The sequence below is a fragment of the Dendropsophus ebraccatus genome, unplaced genomic scaffold (assembly GCF_027789765.1).
Source record: "Dendropsophus ebraccatus isolate aDenEbr1 unplaced genomic scaffold, aDenEbr1.pat pat_scaffold_1620_ctg1, whole genome shotgun sequence".
Classification (NCBI taxonomy): domain Eukaryota; kingdom Metazoa; phylum Chordata; class Amphibia; order Anura; family Hylidae; genus Dendropsophus; species Dendropsophus ebraccatus.
Window position 1 is genome coordinate 15,303 of NW_027209044.1, and position 20,795 is coordinate 36,097.

Sequence of the window (20,795 nt, forward strand, 5' to 3'; positions counted from 1 at the left end):
ATTCCGTTGCCTGTACGCGCTCACGGCCGCGCGCCTCTCCGCCCATGCCATAGACACCATTCTATGCACGGGGCGGATTCTGTATTCCGCCGAAATAATTGACACGTCAATTCTTTCGGCAGATAGCGGATTCAGCCGGCCATATAATGGTGTCTATGGAGCCAGTGGAAAGGCGCGCGGCCGTGAGCGGAATTCGGTGGAATTTATTTGTGAGGATTCCGTAGTCTGAACCCGCCCCAAGAAGGTATTGTCCTGCATAGACCATGACCCAGCCCTGGTCCTGTTTCTGTGTTCAGCTCAGAAGGTTTATACCCGTAGCTCATATTTCTAGAGAATAAGAGGATAAAAACCCTCCATGGAGCTCTAATGGCTACCCTAATGTTGTGGTTTTGAATACAAATATATCTAATATACAACATAATAGAACTGATAAAACTTCAGAAATAAGACTATGAAGGATTACTGGTTGGGGAAGCATTGTTTAATAACTCACAATCCAGAATGTCCGATACTTCTGGTTTCTCTGGCTATGGTCGGCGCTAGTATAGTGGATATTATGTTAGCGATAAAACACGAGGACAGACGCTTCAGTGATTTCCCTGCGTACTGGATCCTCTGTGTGTCCCATATCCATCCCAGTCCCACGCAGCAAAGTCTCCGCATTGGCGAGGGTTGTTTTCTGGGAAATATCCCCCACCTCCGATGCAGAACTGAGAATATAGAGAGTTTTATCTTCTATTATTTACAGTCATTATAAGAAAAAATCATACAATTCCAGCAAATCCTACAGCAAGGACTTCCATCGTAGATGAGTGATATACTTACATGTTCAGTATTACACCCGATCGCTTTCATCCCAGGACACAGGGCCAGTGCCGCCTTCTCATTGTTAAAAACCCGGAAATGAATATAACCAGGAATGTACTGAGCTGTGAACGTATAGGAGTATACACTTTAAGAGGAATGACAGCAAGCATACAAATAATTCCATCACCCCCCAATACAGCCTATAGTAACACTGTGTTATCCTTACTTATTATTATAAAAGAATAATCTAATTGTTTAAATCACTGTCTGCAATAGTGTCCCTAAGGCTATGTTCACACTACGTATGAGTCCGGCCGTAGTTCGTAACAGCCGTACATGTGCGGCTGAAAGTACGGCCGTGGTAAAAAATAGACATGCGGCCGGATCGCGAACATGTAGGCGAACCGCGAACATACGCCCGTAGTAGAGTTATGCTTCCCTAGCTTGTTTCGAAGTGATCTGAAACAGGTCATTTACTTGGAAATCTTCGCCCAGCCCAATAAAACACACAGAACCTTTTGGATCTAAAAATCAAGTTCAATTTGACTGAAATATGTATTCCGTACGGGACCGCATGGAATCCACGGCCGTGAGTCGGAACATTTCCGTCCTCAAACAATGGTCTTGTTCATTTTTCACGGCGCCGTATACGATCCGGCCGTAAGCTCATACGTAGTGTGCATTGTGCGTGCGTATATCGTATACTTTCAAGCGAACGCATCAACCTCAAAACTACGTGCGTATATTCGCGGTTCGCACTACGGCCGTAAAAATACGTAGTGTGAACATAGCCTTAAGCTGTATACTTTATACTATACACACACTAGCCTGCAAGATCTGTGCATGTTAAAAGAGTACTCCGGCGAAAATCTTTTTTTTTAAAATCAAACTGGTTTCAGAAAGTTATATAGATTAGTAATTTACTTCTATTTAAAAAAAATTATGTCTTCCAGTGCTTATCAGCTGCTGTATGTCCTGCAGAAAGTGGTGTATTCTTTCCAGTCTGACACAGTGCTCTCTGCTGCCACCTCTGTCCATGCCAGGAACTGTCCAGAGCAGCAGAGGTTTTTATAGGGATTTGCTACTGCTCTGGACAGTTCCTGACATGGACAGAGGTGGCAGCAGAGAGCACTGTGTCAGACTGGAGAGAATACACCACTTCCTGCAAGACATACAACAGCTGATAAGTACTGGAAGACTAGAAGTAAATTACAAATCTATATAACTTTCTGAAGCCAGTTGATTTGTAAGAGAAATATTTTTGTCGGAGCACCCCTTTAAATATATTACATTTTGACCACGTCTTTCCGAATGTGGCCCATAGAGGGAGCAACTGACCACCCGGGTCCCACTCACAGCACCCCCAGCTATTAGAGAGACAGTTCTTTACTTACATTTTGAGTCAGGAGCGTAATAGTTAGTTGTCTTTGTTTCATCTCCATGGTCATAGACAACTGGCACGGCTGGTCCATTATCTCTTGGCAGGTGCCAATTATATGCCACAGGGTATTTCTAGGGGAAGATAAAGTATAATAGGTAACCCATTTAGGAGCCTCTATGGGTCATGAATGATAGGTTTCCTTTAGGAAATAGATGCCAGTGCCAAGTCTATGGGGTGCCATTTGTTTGACAAAACCTTATTCAGCATAACATGTAACTTTATGCCACAAAATACAATTTATGTGTCGCACAGAATTTTGTCATACAGAATACTGTATATTTTTTCAAGAAAATGTATTTTGTGACACAGAATTTTATTATTTTGGAGAGATTGTTTAGCTTGGTATGATATCCCCAGTCAATGTTATAAGACTCCTTGATAGAATGAGACTTGACTTGAAAGGACATATTCTTGCTCAAGAGATGTGAGAGCTATTTTGCATATCCTTTCTTCCCAGAATTCCCAGTGGAGCAGCAATGGTCTGTAAGTCTCCACCCATCTTTACTACAGACTCTCTTAAGGAGTATTATCCCTTGAAGCCAGGTCAATAGGCTTCTCACTAGCCAGCCAACACCCTGCTTTGCACTGAAGAGGGGCCACAACCCCGAAACAGCTGTCTGCTGATGGTAAGTCTTATCTTCTGGAGAAATTGTTTGGCTTGGCATAATATCCCCAGTCAATGTTCTAAGATTTCTAGACAGAGTGAGAACTTGACTTGAAGGGATGTCTGTTTGCTCAATAAGAGCTATTTTACATATCCTTCTTCCCATTTGTAAAGTCCAAAATTCAACGGCATATAAGGTGAAAGTAATCCAGGTCTATTCAGCCAAGTATCAATATAATGTTTGACCAGGAAACCAGACATACTCGAAAAAAACTATTATGGGTCGAAACGTTGTATTGACACTTGGCCGAATAAACTTGGATTACTTTCACCTTGGACTTTCTTAGTGTATTGGTTCACCTTACTGGAATTGTAAACTACATGTATCCTCCCTATCTACCAAGAGCCTAGAGATCTCTTGGTGCTGCTGACCCCCTATTCTACCGAATTTTACTTTGTCACACAGAATTTTGCCAAAACTTGATTTTCTGCCACGAAATTTGTAGGATTTACTGCAATTTTTTCATTTTTAATAAATATGGCACAGATTTAGTAAATATGCCAGATACTCCATTCTTAAAGCGAATGTACCACTAGTACATCGCGTTTTAATTTTTTTACGTGAACAGACCGGTGCAGGGTTGCTGTAGCTGTGGTCCTTTTTTTTAACTGCCGCTTTGTCCCTGTGCACGGCACCGGTCTATTACCGAGCACCAGCCCCGCATGAAGCACTGGTGGCGGCCCGCTGATCCCCAGTGTGATGATCTCCCCTTCATTGATTCTGTATTGGCGCCGGTCTGTTCATGTGATAAACAAAAAAGCAATGTACCTAGTGGAACATTGGCTTTTATAAATCCCCCCATTATGTCACAAAATCTATATCACAAAATAATATTGTGTGCAAAAAAAAAAAAAGTTTTGTGAGAAAAAAAATGAATTCTGTAAATTGTCTGAAAATATCCATTATGCTGTAGATTTTCTTGCAGACTCTCGTAATGGTGGTGTGTGATTATACTATATATTACAGCTGGCTGACTGCATTTATTTCATGGAATCATACAATAATTCTGTTCCTACCCTTACAATGGTGGTGGTGGTGGGGGTGGGGTGGGGAGAACGCCAAGGTTTTTATTAAACTTTTAATAAAAGTCCCACAATCTTCTTCCAGGAATCTGTGTAACTTGTTTACCATACTCGTGGAACTTAAAGGGTTTATTCGAGGATAAAATTCATAAATAAGGGTATAACAACCTATAAAAGCATCATGAGCCTGAGGCATATTGGAGGGGGTAAGCTGACAGGGAAAATTTTTTTCTTTCTTATTGTTTTTTTTTCTTATTATATCTTTCATTATCTCCCGTAGCATGTGACAACCTAACCATGAAATACCTGGTATAAATAGAATAGAGAGATTGTCGCCATGTGACTGCAGGAAGCCATTATTTGTTCGATATCTTAGAAGAGCTGAAATCCTCCAAAGAGAGGGGGGTGTTTTATTAGGTACTTGCCATATACCAACATCTTTTGCCCTGACATCGTAATATCCAGGGTTCTAGAAGAAGTGACCAAATAGGTTTATGTTACAGAAGAGAAACGTTTTATTACAGTATATATAGATACTGTATATATACCTTGTAGTCATCACTGGTGGCTCCTTCCGCAGTTCCGAATATAGCATAATTTGCCCAGTTACCCTCGCCTTCTGGGACATTCCGGTTGTTACCTTGCTGACTAGACCAACGATCTCCATCAGTGCATTTCCCATACATATTATTCTCATGTACACTGGCCACCAATGTCCAGCCTCCACCATTGGTAGTCATGTCACAGTATGTCTGGTAGGTGGCTCCATTTACTGTAGTCAGAGTATAAATCCCATCTAGTAATAAAATCATAATTGTTACTCGTATATATTGCCATACTGAAATGAGTTGATATAGATTGTAAGTAGCCGAGCGAAGAGAAGGATTTAAAATTTCTGATTTAATCCAGAGGTCAGCTGGCTAGCCAGTAGACATACCATGGTCCATTGTAGATGACCACCAGAATCCCCTGTTTTAGGACATCAGTGCAAGTTCCTGACTGAGAACACATGCACACTTGGCACACAATGGCATTCGTCCGTCGCTATGTGATGTGTATGCAGGGGCGGGCTGGGCCGGGGGGCAGGGGGGCATGTGCCCCCCGGGCCGGTCTTACTCAATATCAATGGGCCGTGTGTTCCGGATACAGGTTAGGGGCTGCAGCGGCCGCCTACCCTGTGTGCGGAGGAGAATGAAGTCCGCCTCTGCTCCCCCGCTCTCACCCCCCCCCCCCCCCCCCGGCCGCAGGTTAAAGGACCCAGGGCCGCAGCGGCCGGCCGTTCACCTAGCAACAGGCCGGAGGAGGATGTCTGGCTCTGTCCCCGCCCCAGCCTCCTTCCAGCTCCTGCAGCCGCACTACCCAGCCAGCGTCAGGCTGGAGGAGAAGGAGGGGGATGCCGTCAGACGGGAATCCCAGGCGCACTAATAGCAGACAGCCCATTGGCTGTCTGCCTTGTCAATCACCGCCACGCTGTTTCCGGCCACCCGCGCGCTAGTGACGTCACGCGTCTGCAGCGGGGAGAAGAGGAGCTGTGCGCAAGCCTGCCAGATCTCTAGGTGAGTATAGGGGATCCTTTACCCCCAATACTGCTCTACTACTACCCCCAATACTGCTCTACTACTACCACCAATACTACTCCTAATACTGCTCTACTACTACCCCCAATACTGCTCTACTACTACCCCCAATACTGCTCCTAATACTGCTCTACTACTACCCCCAATACTGCTCTACTACTACCTCCAGTACTGCTCTACTACTACCCCCAATAGTGCTCTACTACTACCTCCAATACTGCTCCTAATACTGCTCTACTACTACCCCCAATGCTGCTCTACTACTACCCCCAATACTGCTCCTAATACTGCACTACTACTACCACCACCAATACTGCTCTACTACTACCTCCAGTACTGCTCTACTACTACCCCCAATAGTGCTCTACTACTACCTCCAATACTACTCCTAATACTGCTCTACTACTACCCCCAATGCTGCTCTACTACTACCTCCAGTACTGCTCTACTACTACCCCCAATAGTGCTCTACTACTACCTCCAATACTGCTCCTAATACTGCTCTACTACTACCCCCAATGCTGCTCTACTACTACCCCCAATACTGCTCCTAATACTGCACTACTACTACCACCAATACTGCTCTACTACTACCTCCAGTACTGCTCTACTACTACCCCAATAGTGCTCTACTACTACCACCAATACTACTCCTAATACTGCTCTACTACTACCCCCAATACTGCTCTACTACTACCCCCAATACTGCTCCTAATACTGCTCTACTACTACCCCCAATGCTGCTCTACTACTACCTCCAGTACTGCTCTACTACTACCCCAATAGTGCTCTACTACTACCTCCAATACTGCTCCTAATACTGCTCTACTACTACCCCCAATGCTGCTCTACTACTACCCCCAATACTGCTCCTAATACTGCACTACTACTACCACCAATACTGCTCTACTACTACCCCCAGTACTGCTCTACTACTACCCCCAATAGTGCTCTACTACTACCTCCAATACTACTCCTAATACTGCTCTACTACTACCCCCAATGCTGCTCTACTACTACCCCCAATACTGCTCCTAATACTGCACTACTACTACCACCAATACTGCTCTACTACTACCTCCAGTACTGCTCTACTACTACCCCCAATGCTGCTCTACTACTACCCCCAATACTGCTCCTAATACTGCTCTACTACTACCTCCAGTACTGCTCTACTACTACCCCCAATACTGCTCTACTACTACCACCAATAGTGCCCTACTACTACCACCATCAATACTACTCCTAATACTGCTCTACTACCCCCAATAGTGCCTTACTACTACCCCAATACTACTCCTAATACTGCTCTACTACTACCACCAATACTGCTCCACTACTACCCCCCATACTGCTCCTAATACTGCTCTACTACTACCCCCAATCAATACTGCTCCTAATACTGCTCTACTACTACCTCCAGTACTGCTCTACTACTACCCCAATACTGCTCTACTACTACCCCCAATACTGCTCCTAATACTGCTCTACTACTACCACCAATACTGCTCTACTACTACCTCCAGTACTGCTCTACTACTACCCCCAATGCTGCTCTACTACTACCCCAATACTGCTCCTAATACTGCTCTACTACTACCCCCAATACTGCTCTACTACTACCCCCAATACTGCTCCTAATACTGCTCTACTACTACCACCAATAGTGCCCTACTACTACCACCATCAATACTACTCCTAATACTGCTCTACTACCCCAATAGTGCCTTACTACTACCCCAATACTACTCCTAATACTGCTCTACTACTACTACAATACCTACTGCTCTCCTCTACTACCCCCAATACTGCTCCTAATACTGCTCTACTACTACCCCCAATACTGCTCCACTACTACCCAATACTGCTCCTAATACTGCTCTACTACTACCCCCAATACTGCTCTACTACTACCCCCATACTGCTCCTAATACTGCTCTACTACTACCCCCAATACTGCTCTACTACTACCCCCAATACTGCTCCTAATACTGCTCTACTACTACCCCCAATGCTGCTCTACTACTACCTCCAGTACTGCTCTACTACTACCCCCAATAGTGCTCTACTACTACCTCCAATACTGCTCCTAATACTGCTCTACTACTACCCCCAATGCTGCTCTACTACTACCCCCAATACTGCTCCTAATACTGCACTACTACTACCACCAATACTGCTCTACTACTACCTCCAGTACTGCTCTACTACTACCCCCAATAGTGCTCTACTACTACCTCCAATACTACTCCTAATACTGCTCTACTACTACCCCCAATGCTGCTCTACTACTACCCCCAATACTGCTCCTAATACTGCACTACTACTACCACCAATACTGCTCTACTACTACCTCCAGTACTGCTCTACTACTACCCCCAATGCTGCTCTACTACTACCCCCAATACTGCTCCTAATACTGCTCTACTACTACCTCCAGTACTGCTCTACTACTACCCCCAATACTGCTCTACTACTACCCCCAATACTGCTCCTAATACTGCTCTACTACTACCACCAATAGTGCCCTACTACTACCACCATCAATACTACTCCTAATACTGCTCTACTACCCCCAATAGTGCCTTACTACTACCCCAATACTACTCCTAATACTGCTCTACTACTACCACCAATACTGCTCCACTACTACCCCCAATACTGCTCCTAATACTGCTCTACTACTACCCCCCAATACTGCTCCTAATACTGCTCTACTACTACCACCAATACTGCTCCACTACTACCCCCATACTGCTCCTAATACTGCTCTACTACTACCCCCATACTGCTCTACTACTACCCCAATACTGCTCCTAATACTGCTCTACTACTACCCCCAATACTGCTCTACTACTACCCCCAATACTGCTCCTAATACTGCTCTACTACTACCACCAATACTGCTCCACTACTACCCCCAATACTGCTCCTAATACTGCTCTAATACTGCTCTACTACTACCCCCAATACTGCTCTACTACTACCCCCAATACTACTCCTAATACTGCCCTACTACTACCCCCAATACTGCTCCTAATACTGCTCTACTACTACCACCAATACTGCTCCACTACTACCCCCAATACTGCTCCTAATACTGCACTACTACCACCACCAATACTGCTCTACTACTACCCCCAATACTGCTCTACTACTACCCCCAATACTGCTCCTAATACTGCTCTACTACTACCACCAATAGTGCCCTACTACTACCACCATCAATACTACTCCTAATACTGCTCTACTACCCCCAATAGTGCCTTACTACTACCCCCAATACTGCTCCTAATACTGCACTACTACCACCACCAATACTGCTCTACTACTACCCCCAATGCTGCTCTACTACTACCCCCAATACTGCTCCTAATACTGCTCTACTACTACCCCCAATGCTGCTCTACTACTACCCCCAATATGCTCCTAATACTGCACTACTACTACCACCAATACTGCTCCACTACTACCCCCAATACTGCTCTACTACTACCACCAATACTGCTCTACTACTACCTCCAATACTGCTCCTAATACTGCTCTACTACTACCCCCATACTGCTCTACTACTACCCCCATACTGCTCTACTACTACCCCCAGTACTGCTCTACTACTACCCCCAATACTGCTCCTAATACTGCTCTACTACTACCCCCAATACTGCTCTACTACTACCCCCAGTACTGCTCTACTACTACCACCAATACTACTCCTAATACTGCTCTACTACTACCCCCAATAGTGCCCTACTACTACCCCCAATACTGCTCTACTACTACCCCCAATACTGCTCTACTACTACCACCAATACTGCTCCCAATACTGCTCTACTACTACCCCCAATGCTGCTCTACTACTACCCCCAATACTGCTCCTAATACTGCACTACTACTACCACCAATACTGCTCTACTACTACCTCCAGTACTGCTCTACTACTACCCCCAATACTGCTCTACTACTACCCCCAATACTGCTCTACTACTACCCCCAATACTGCTCTACTACTACCACCAATACTGCTCCCAATACTGCTCTACTACTACCCCCAGTACTGCTCTACTACTACCCCCAGTACTGCTCTACTCCTACCCCCAATACTTCTCCCACTACCATTCCTACTATTACCCCCACTCTGATACTACTACTACTACTACTCCCAAAACTGCTACTCCCCTTATCTACTACTACACCCCTCACCTTCTACGCTTCTACTGTTACTACACCCCTTATCCACTATGCCTCTACTACTACACCCATCATAATTAGCAAAAAAAAATAATAAAAATAAAAAAATCGAGATTTAAATCTAGAATTGAGAAAAAAAAATAAATCGAGATTTAATGTTTTGCCCATATTGCCTACCCCTAGTTCCAGCCATAAGGTAAGGATGGGCGTTGGAGTTCCAGCTGTCAGGACATGAGTTGTAGTTCCAGATATGAGGTCAGGATGGGAGTTGTAGCTGCAGTTATGAGGTCGGGATAGGAGTTGTAGTTCCAGCTGTGAGGTCAGGGTGGGAGTTGTAGTTCCAGCTGTGAGATTTTTGCTACAACTGGGGGCACACAGATTGGGGAACATATGACATAATGACACCATAAATGTTTATAACATAGAGCGATTCTCTGCCTAATCAGATATCGCCCCATGTTACATGACCAGCAATCAGCTCACTTGTCGGCTGATTGTGCACTTTAAGGCCGGGTTCACACACAGGGTAAGACACCGACCGTTCTGTGACCCAGCCATGTGCACCCCCATCCCAATTCAACATTGCACACAATGGAGAGTGCGGCCGGGGCCGCACTCTCCATTGTGTGAACTGTCAGTCTTGTGCGGCCGCTATTCAATGAATAGCAGCAAAACAAAACTGACGTGTCAGTTTTCATTGCAGCCGCTTGCAATCCCGGACGGAGTGTATATGTGTATACACTCCGGCCAGGATTCCGTTGTCTGCAGCACAATGTAAATTATCAATTAATCATGGCCATTGTTGCAAATTGCAACAACAGCCTTGATTAATTGATAATACGTTGTGTGAACATAGACTAAACCTGTCCACCTGCATCCCCTGCATCCACCATTGGCTATGCATTTCTCTGTGTAATGGGGGCAAAGAGGGTTTAACTATTATATGGACACACAGAGGGGTTTAATTACTATATCTGATGGTTAGGCACAAAGAGGGTCTATCCTCTATATATGGAGGCACAATGGGGGGCTTATCCGCTATATGAGGGTACAGATTGGGGGTGTCTTTCTATTATATGAGGACCAGGGGCGCATTAAGGGTACCACAGGACCCGGGCAGTTTAGAAATTGTGGGTTGTAGTATTGTACAGTGATATAGACACATATATACAGACATATATGACCCATATTGCCCCTGGCACCTGACAGTCTCACATATAAGAAGCAGCAGAGACAGACAGGTAGTCTGTCATCACCAGCAGCTGCAACATCTCTTCCGGTTGCCCCTTTTATCCTCCCTGGCATGTCCTCCTTGGTAGGCACACTTTGACACCGCCGCTCCTGACCCTCGGCGACAAGGGTGCACCACATGACCCGGACGTCCAACACGGACGCTACTCTGTTTGGGGGTAGCTGTGGAGATTGGGGGCTAGCAATCAAAAGGGAGACTAGACGGCATCAATCAGTGTGGTGCATTCCGGCTGAGGATATTTTCCAGCCATGAGCAGTGGTGTGCGTGGCTGTGTTTATAATGGGGGCAATCTCCCTGGGTCCCCCGGAGCCCAGGGCCCTGGGCGGTAGCACAGATTGCCCTCATTATAATCTGCCTATGATGAGGACATAGAGTGAGCCTGCCAGCCTGGATCTAAATACTATGGGGGGCATAAAGTGGGCACTGTTATAGTGTGGAGCAATAGAGATGGGGAGTGTATAGAGGTAAGGGTGGTGCTGGAGCCAAGAGTCTAACATGTTTTCTCTGGTTAATTCTGCATAGACTATTCATGGACTGGAGTAGTCTTTGTGATGGCCGGGCCAGATGGAGATGGAAAGCGAAACAACTTTGCTTAACAACACATCACCTGCAACTCACACAGAGAAGACGCCTTGGATGTAACTGCACTAGTATATCCGGGTATGATTAGTAATATTTGTTTATATGGTGGATTCTATCAGTCACCATACAGAACACAGGTGTCAGCTGTGGCCCTCCAGCTGTTACCATCATGATGTAGTTTTGCAGCAGCTGGAGGTAGTGAGTTTGACCCTCCGGTATAGTGGTATCAGTTGCTATGTTGTGAGTAGAGATGAGCTAATCTACAGTAGGAATGGAGCGAAGCGCTTTCTATCTGCATTCAGCTTATCAGGCTGCAGGCTTTGCAGTCCGCTCTGCTTGCTGCCGCTTCTCCCTGGGTGCTGGGATCCAGTTTCCCAGGACTGGATCCATCTTTTCCCAGCACTCGGGGAGGAGTGACACAGAGTAGAATAGCCCACAGTCTGATAAGCTGAATGCAGATATAGGAATGAGGCACTTCACTTCATTTGTACTGTAGATTCACTCATCTCTAATTGTAATGATGGTGGTGGTCATGGTGCTGATAACTGATGGCTATTTAGACATGTACAGTATTAGGCATAGAAAAATGTTTTATTTTAATTTTATATATGTGTTTTTGGTTTTTCTTTATAAATCCTAAAATTTGCTGTAACCTGTAGCTGAAATATGTGCCCCATGCTGGGCCCATCAGCTACAGCACAATCCTCATACTGCCTGATAGATATTAGACAGACATGTGATAGATAGATAGATAGATAGATAGATAGATAGATAGATAGGAGGAGAGAGAGAAAGATTATAGATAGATAGGAGAGAGATGATAGATACATAGATAAGAGATAGATAGATAAAGGAGATAGATAGATTTAATAATAGGTAAGGGCCAGAGTTGTCCTTGAAGGATGGGCCGCTGGCCTGCTACTCATGGGCCACTGCTATGTGGCTGCCCCCCAGGCTAAAATTTGCCAGCCAGCCCCTGTGTGTATAGCCAGCTATGTTGTCAGGTTGGGGACAGGAGGATACAAGACAGGTGAGTCCCTGTGCTGGCACCCGCCCTGCTGTCCCTCCCAACTTACCACAACTGCCCTAAGTGGCAGCAGACAACTGGGCAACAGGTGAAAACACAGAAACACGGACAATACCAACAAACACAATGAATCGTAGTCAACAAGTTGGTAGTCGCAGTGCCAAATCAGAAGTCAAAGGGGAAGTCGAGAAGCCAAAAAAGAGAATCAGGGAACCAGGAAATAAATCAAGATAAACGCTAGGTCAAGGGATACTGAGGCTCTATCGCAGGCAAGGGAGCATGCTAGGGGTAGTAGTCTAATGGAAGCCGGAGTCCCAGCCCCAGGATGTGATTGGGGCTGAAACTCCAGCCTCCAGCACACACAATGGAGCTGACTGGCGGTGCCGGCCTCCAGTCAGCAAGTACTTAGTAGAATTAGCTGTGCCGGCCGAGGAAGAGAAGTCCCGGCTGCGGCACAGTAACCATGGACGCCGAAGACCCACTAGCAACCGGCCGCGCTGATTGTCAGGTTCACCGTCTAAGAGGCCAGCCGGCAGTGCGGGGAGCCGGCTTGTGACATATGTACTACATTAGTGCTCGCTGTAAGGAAAATACAAAGCTGACTGAAACTCCATCTAGCAAAATGAGTAGTTTGTCAGGGGTTATGGGTTTGTCTTTAATAAACGCATGTTCACATTGAGGAATAGGCAAGAAATTTCAAGCAAAATCCGCACTTAATTTACACGCATTCTGCTTGAAATTACGTCTGTAAAATATGTACAGAGCAATGGCCCATTGTGTTCAATGGGAAGCTCCGCTCTGTCGTTCACTCGGTGGAATTTACGTATGGAATGTTCCAGACAAATTCCACTAGAGAAATCCCATAGAAGTCACTGGGGCTTTGAATTTACACTTTCCTCTTGAATTTTATCAGAGAAGAAGAAGAAGAAATTTCAAGCAGGAAACTTCAATTCCTCATCTATTCCTCAGTTTGAACATACCCTTACTCCTTTAGGCCCCGTTCACACTAAGCAAAGTGTGTCCTGCGGTGAATGAATGGAAGGGTATGCGCGCATCCGCTTCCTCCCCTCTCCGCTCAAAGAATTGAAATGTCATTTCTTTGAGAGGAGATCGGCGGGAGCGGACGCGCGCTTTCCCATTCCCTTTTTTGCTCAATGTGAACAGGGCCTCATAGTAAACCGGACATACTTTTATGCTGACTGAACCATAAGTCAATGGGGCGGTCCCTGGTGGCTTTTTCACTCCCCACAACATTGATTGATAGATCTCTCCCTGTTTGGCCATAGGGAGATTTATATAAATAGGCAGAAGCTTCAATGACTTGTGGTTCAGGCAGCATCAAATGGATTACAGGTTCCCTTTAAGACACATCAGGGGAGATTTATCAAACATGGTGTAAAGCGAAACTGGCTCAGTTGCCCCTAGCGACCAATCAGATTCCACCTTTCATTCCTCACAGACTCTTTGGAAAATGAAAGGTGGACTCTGATTGGTTGCTAGGGGCAACTGAGCCAGTTTCACTTTACACCATGTTTGATAAATCTCCCCCATGGGTCATAAATACCTAAAAACATCCATACATTACGGTATAGATTATATAGAAGCCAGTGGATTTGCTCAATATAAGACCCCAAGTTTGCTCATCTCTATTTATCTCCCAGAATGCACCTACCTTTGGCGTCTTTATCACATAGCTTAATATCATGGCAGCTGTGATATCGCAGACAACAGGTGGTGTTTCCTGGACCCTTCTCTGGGCAAACAACCGGTGCTGGGAAATGCTGGTTTTCGGCGGTCCTTTAGTGACACACTTTACTGTATGGATACAATGGGGGTGCGATTAATCACGGACCACCTGCCTCATTGTAATGGATTCTTGTTCAGTTTTTATTGAGGCTATGTGGTAACTTACTGCAAAGCGAGGACGGAATCATGACCATCCACAGCAAGGCAAGTCCTGCCTGCATCCTACTAGGTCCTCCTGGAAGCATTGCTGCCTGAAGGCAAAACAATCGCCATATTATGTCACTAGTCGCCATATAATAGTGATAGTAAATGACCCCCTACTCTTCTTAAAGGGGTGTCCACATCTGACTATCCACCGGACAGGGGGATAATGAGCTGATCATGGGGAGTCTGACAGCTGGGACCCTACTGGTCCCGGATTATGGACCCCAGTCTATAGATAGAATGGAGTGGAGTTCCTTATGCACCCCACCGCTCCTTTCATTATCTATGGTTGCTACAGGAAACAGCCAAACATTGCGCACAGTCGTTTCCACAGCTCCCATAGAGAATCCCCTTTCTTGAGATTGCAGGAAACCCTCCACAAGCAACTACTTATCCCATATCCTGGGGATGGGAAAACTAAGGGGGGTTAAAGGGGTACTCCGGTGAATTTTTTGTTTTTTTTTAAATCCACTGGTGGGAGAAAATTATACAGATTTGTAATTTACTTCTATTTAAAAATCTCAATTATGCCAGTACTTATCACCTGCTGTATGCCCTGCAGGAAGTGGTGTATTCTTTCCGGTCTGACACAGTACTCTCTGATGCCACCTCTGTCCATGTCAGGAACTGTCCAGAGCCGTAGAAAATCCCCATAGAAAACCCCCCCTGCTCTGGACAGTTCCTGACATGGACAGAGGTGGCAGCAGAGAGTAATGGGTCAGACTGAAAAGAATACACCACTGCCTGCAGGACATACAGCAGCTGAAAAGTACTGGAAGACTTGGCACCAGTTGATTAAAAAAATAATTTTTCAGGGTATAAACCCACACACCGTATACGCAGCGTATTTACTGCTGCGATACGCAGCAAATACGCAGCAGATTAGATCTAATAACTGAACCCAGCATCAAATCTTACAAACACACAGTCATCTGCTGCGTATTTGTGTTGCGTATTACGGTGTGATGGGGGTTTGTACCCTCAACAAAGTACCAGCAACCTCCACCCACAGCTGCTGATTGTCAGTTATCCATGCTGTGTATAGGCAGTCAACTGTCAATCAGCAGCTTGAGGGCGGAGAGAAGGGTGTGACAAGAATCCTATTCTCCTGCATATTAGGAGAACTGAATGATGTAAGTAATACACCGATCTGCTCAGCATTTCTGTCACTAGTTTATGCTGCCCTCATTTATCGCAGCATAAACCTAGTGACAGATTCCCTTTAAGAGGTCACTGTCAATTCAGCAACATTTGTAAATCTATAATCTTAAGTGTTAAAATGCATTTGGAAAATAAATGTATTAAGTTTGTCTCACCTAAATGGACGTTCTCACTCTATAAAGTCTTGGTCGGCCTATGATCTGGAGGTAAGGGCTCTATATATTAGGATGGAAATTCCCTGGATCCTTTGATGTCCATTGCCAAGGGTGGAGTAAGAGAAATAAGAATAGTTTTATCAATTGGCTCTTGAAGGTGAAGACATGTGATGGAGAACATAAGGGCCCCTCTGTGTAGCATGCTCCCTATCTGTGTACCCACTGATACCTGGGGCAGCTATTGTCATCCTTACAATCCCCTAGCGTGTTCTCTTCTCAGCTTTCATAAAACGTCTTTCTTTCCTGTGGTTCAGCTCAAGCGGTTGTAAAAAAGAATAGAGTTTAGATAACGTTCAGTATGATATGGCATATCCAGGAGGAAAAGAGAAAAAATATGCAGAAAAATTAACTATGCGCCCCCAGCCCTTATGTGCAGTATGACTGTGATTTTCAAGCCTGGCCATTAAGGGGAAGTCCAGAAATGTTGTTTTCTTTCATATCAACTGGTGTCAGAAAGTAATATATATTGTAATTTATTTCTATTTAAAATTCTCACATCTTATAGTACTTAACAGCTGCTGTATGTCCTGCAGGAAGTGGTGTATTCTTTCCAGTCTGACACAGTGCTCTCTGCCGCCACCTCTGTCCAAGCAGGAATTGTCCAGAGTAGTAGAAAATCCCCATAGAAAACCTCTCCTGCCCTGGATAGTTCCTGACATGGACAAAGGTGGCAGCAGAGAGCACTGTGTCAGACTGAAGAGAATACCTTCAGGACATACAGCAGCTGATAAGGATGGGAAGACTGGAAATTTATTAATCGGAGTTATTTACACACCATTTTGAAGAAATTTTTTTGTTTAGCTGGATAACCCCTGTGTGTGTGTGTGTGTGTGTGTGTGTGTGTGTATATATATATATATATATATATATATATATATATATATATATATATATATTTATCGGGTTCTGCTTCAATAACCCCAACTCCACCTGCTACATCTAGCAGTAAATAAGTTGGTTTCAGACTATTCGACCTTAATAAAGTAGGGGGCGCCATATCCCCTAATAAGACAATTATGGCTCTGCTTACTAAGCAGATTGTCCGTTTCGCTTTAGTAAGCATAAAAGTGGTGACAACCATGGAGAGCCCCTTTAAACAGTATGAGGATTTACTATGACTGCATTATTGTACACTGATCTAATGGAGAATGAAGTACCACATTTATCAGAGCTTTTACTTTTCATCTATAAGAAGGTCACAGGCACACGGAGGAGATTTATCAAACATGGTGTAAAGTCAAACTGGCTCAGTTGCCCCTAGCAACCAATCAGATTCCACCTTTCTTTCCTCACAGACTCTTTAGAAAATGAAAGGTGGAATCTGATTGGTTGCTAGCGGCAACTGGGCCAGTTTCACTTTACACCATGTTTGATAAATCTCCCCCAGTGATCTTTGGTTGCACCCTAAATCACTGTGTAGCCCCAGGGTCACATGACCAGTAAACACTTGTACCCCATAGATGTGAACAAAGAAGTTTGGAGTCACTTTTTTTTCCAGGTGAACTAAGCAGGCAGAATTTTTTTTTTTTTTAATAAAAAGTAAGCATTGTGCTGTGGGCTCCCCCTTCCCCTCTCGCAGCATGCTGTCTCACACTGATACACAGTCACTGAGAGAGTAATACTGCTGCAATGCTGCAGTAATTACGGTAAGAGTAGGGTTTTGGTGACTGAGGTTAACAAAAATGGATAGAAACCATGTGGACAGGCAAAGAGAACAATAAGCTTGGCACGATGAAGATGCCACTTCCTACATATGGCAAGGTGCCAACACTCCCAGGTACTAGGTACATGAGATATGTAACATGCTTAAAGGAATAGTTCAGAAAATTTCTTTCAAATCAACTGGTGCCAGAAATGTGTAATTTACTTCTATTGAAAGTAGTACTAGTACTTTTCAGCTGCTGTATGTCCTGCAGGAAGTGGTGTATTCTTGCCTGTCTGTAGGGCAGGAGAGGTTTTCTATCTGCTACTGCTCTGGACATGGAAAGAGGTGGCAGCAGAGAGCAGAGAGCATGCTGCGAGAGGGGAAGGGGATGCTTACTTTTTATCAAAAAGACTCTGCCTAAGTTCACCTGGAAAAAAAGGGATTCCATTTGATAGTAATCTTCTTTGTTCACCTTTAGGGGTACAAGTGTTTACTGGTCATGTGACCCTGGGGCTACACAGTGATTTAGGGTGCAACTACTGACCCCAGAGTCTATGTGGATTTCACTTCATGGCTTCATTCATCATTGTGAATGTACAATTATTAGGAGTCTGACCACCATGGTCCTCACCGACCAAGAGAATCAAGGGGCCCTGTGAATCAAGTGAAAGTGCAAATGAATGACCACCACTTCAATCACTCTCTATGGGACCTAAAGGGATAGTTCACCCCAAAAAACTACTTTTCTTTTAAATCAACTGGTGCCAGAGATTTGTAATTTACTTTTATTAAAAAATCTTAAGTCTCCCAGTACTTATCATCTGCTGTATGTCCTGCAGAAAGTGGTATTCTTTCCAGTCTGGAGAGCAGGAGAGGTTTTCTATGGGGATTTCCTACTGCTCTGGATAGTTCCTGGCATGGACAGAGGTGGCAGCAGAGAGCACTGTGTCAGACTGGAAAGAATGCACCACTTCCTGTAGGACATACAGCAGCTGATAAGTACTGAAATACTTGAGATTTTTATAGAAGTAAATTACAAATCTGTGGCACTTGCTGGGACTAGTTGATTTGAATGAATTTTTGGGGGGTGAATAACACCTTCTAAGTAATAGCTGACTGATCTCTCCTTCAGTCCCATGCAAGAGAATAAAAACCCTGTTTATGCAAGGCTTTGGATACAAAGCAACTTTCCAAAACCATGTGACCTTGTGTTAGAGACACAAATGGTAAAATTGCTGAGGACACAAGAGGAGCCAACGACTATACTGTCGATAATCTGATGACCATTAACCACCAATGGTGAGTGATGTAATTTACCTATAGCGTCATGGTAACACAGGGTTGTCTAGAACAAGTTCCGCTCTTTGTCATTCTAGGTGTGCGTTTGGACATAGGTTGTCCTAAATGGACAGAGAGCATCCTAGGTGTGTGTATGGACATGGGTTGTCTTAAATGGACAGACCTGACAGCATCCTAGGTGTGCGTTTGGACATAGGTTGTCCTAAATGGAGAGACAGCATCCTAGGTGTGGTGTTTGGACATGGGTTGTCCTAAAATGGACAGACAGCATCCTAGGTGTGCGTTTGGACATAGGTTGTCCTAAAGGGACAGACAGCATCCTAGATGTGCGTTTGGACATGGGTTGTCTTAAATGGACAGAGAGCATCCTAGGTGTGCGTTTGGACATAGGTTGTCCTGAAGGGACAGACAGCATCCTAGGTGTGTGTTTGGACATAGGTTGTCCTAAATGGACAGACAGCATCCTAGGTGTGTGCTTGGACACAGGTTGTGCTAAATAGACAGACAGACATCCTAGGTGTGTGCTTGGACATAGTTTGTCCTAAATGGACAGACAGCATCCTACGTGTGCGCTTGGACATAGGTTGTCCTAAATGGACAGACAGCATCCTAGGTGTGTGCTTGGACATAGGTTGTCCTGAATGGACAGACAGCATCCTAGGTGTGTGCTTGGACACAGGTTGTGCTAATAGACAGACAGCATCGTAGGTGTGCGCTTGGACATAGGTTGTCCTAAATGGACAGACACCATTCTAGGTGTGTGCTTGGACATAGTTTGTCCCTAAATGGAGAGACAGCATCCTAGGTGGTGTGTTTGGACATAGGTTGTCCCGGACATGGACAGACAGCATCCTAGGTGTGTGCTTGGACATAGGTTGTCCTAAATGGACAGACAGCATCCTAGGTGTGCGTTAGGACATAGTCGTCTTAAATGGAGAGACAGCAGCAGAGAAAGTTCAAGATGCAAAGAACAATAAATGACTCAAATGGGTCAGAACCACCTTTCATTTTGCCCAGTTTGGCTTGTCATTGCTTATAGATGGTGTCTAAAAACAAGTGACACCCCTGTCCACCTTCTCCACGAATGTCTACCGTATTTGCCACAACAATACAACGATAAATATACAACATCTAAAAAGGGTCGTCCATCAGTAATACAGTCAAAGTGCTCAAAACTGGTTGGCGTAAGTTCTCCAGAAGGTTTGCAGAAGGTCACACAGCTGGGTTCGCTGCCCCCCTCATGTGAATGGTCTGATGTCTGACCAAGTGGGAACTTCGAGAGAAGGACTTTCCGCACTCTGCACAGGTGAAAGGTCTTTCTCCCGTATGGACCTTCTGGTGTCTCACCAAATGGGAGCTGTGGCCAAAACATTTGCCGCATTCCGTGCAGAGATACGGCTTCTCACCGTGTGGACCCGCTGGTGGATGATAAGGTTGGAGCTGCTGATGAACCTCTTACCGCGTCATTACAGGCATACGGCCTCTCTCCCGTGTGGACTCTTTGGTGCATCACCAAGTAGGAGCCACTTATGAAGCTCTTCAGGCATATTTTGCAGGTGTGAGGCGTTCTCCTGTATGGGTCCGTCTATGGACGATCAGGCTGGCGTTTTGGGTGAAACTCTTGCCGCATTCTTTGCAAATGTAAGTTTTTGGTTCTGTCCGAGTCCTCTTGGCTACGATTTTGTCTGGTTTGTATGTGACATGCTTCCTACATCTGAGACGGTCACCCGTTTGGACTCCTTGATGTCTGGTAGGGTTTAGGCTCCTATCATGTTTGACCAGTTTCTTTCCTCGGTATGGCCTGCTTTGTGTTCTAGAAAAGCTGATCGCTCCTCAAAGCAGTCCCCACACTCACTACATGTGTGTACTGGGGGCGCTCGGGCTCTCTGTCCCTCTACGGTCTCAGCGCTGTCATCCTGCTCCTTGGATGGTAGGTCTTCCATCTCTACAGGACTCTCTCT

General features: G+C 45.0%; 1 long non-coding RNA gene and 1 pseudogene across 2 annotated transcripts; both read right to left on the reverse strand.

Annotated features, from left to right (window-relative positions):
• Positions 1–459: 459 nt before the first annotated feature.
• Positions 460–14,336, reverse strand: LOC138775480 (intelectin-2-like; annotated as a pseudogene).
• Positions 14,337–17,147, reverse strand: LOC138775479 (uncharacterized). 2 transcript variants are annotated; one of them, XR_011360561.1, is made up of 4 exons: positions 17,069–17,147; positions 15,831–15,920; positions 14,477–14,561; positions 14,337–14,379 (listed from the first exon to the last, which is right to left on the reverse strand). It is a non-coding gene; the product is annotated as an uncharacterized lncRNA (long non-coding RNA). The 2 variants fall into 2 exon arrangements; XR_011360562.1 differs by having other exon boundaries at positions 17,048–17,134.
• Between the last annotated feature and the right edge of the window lie 3,648 nt (positions 17,148–20,795).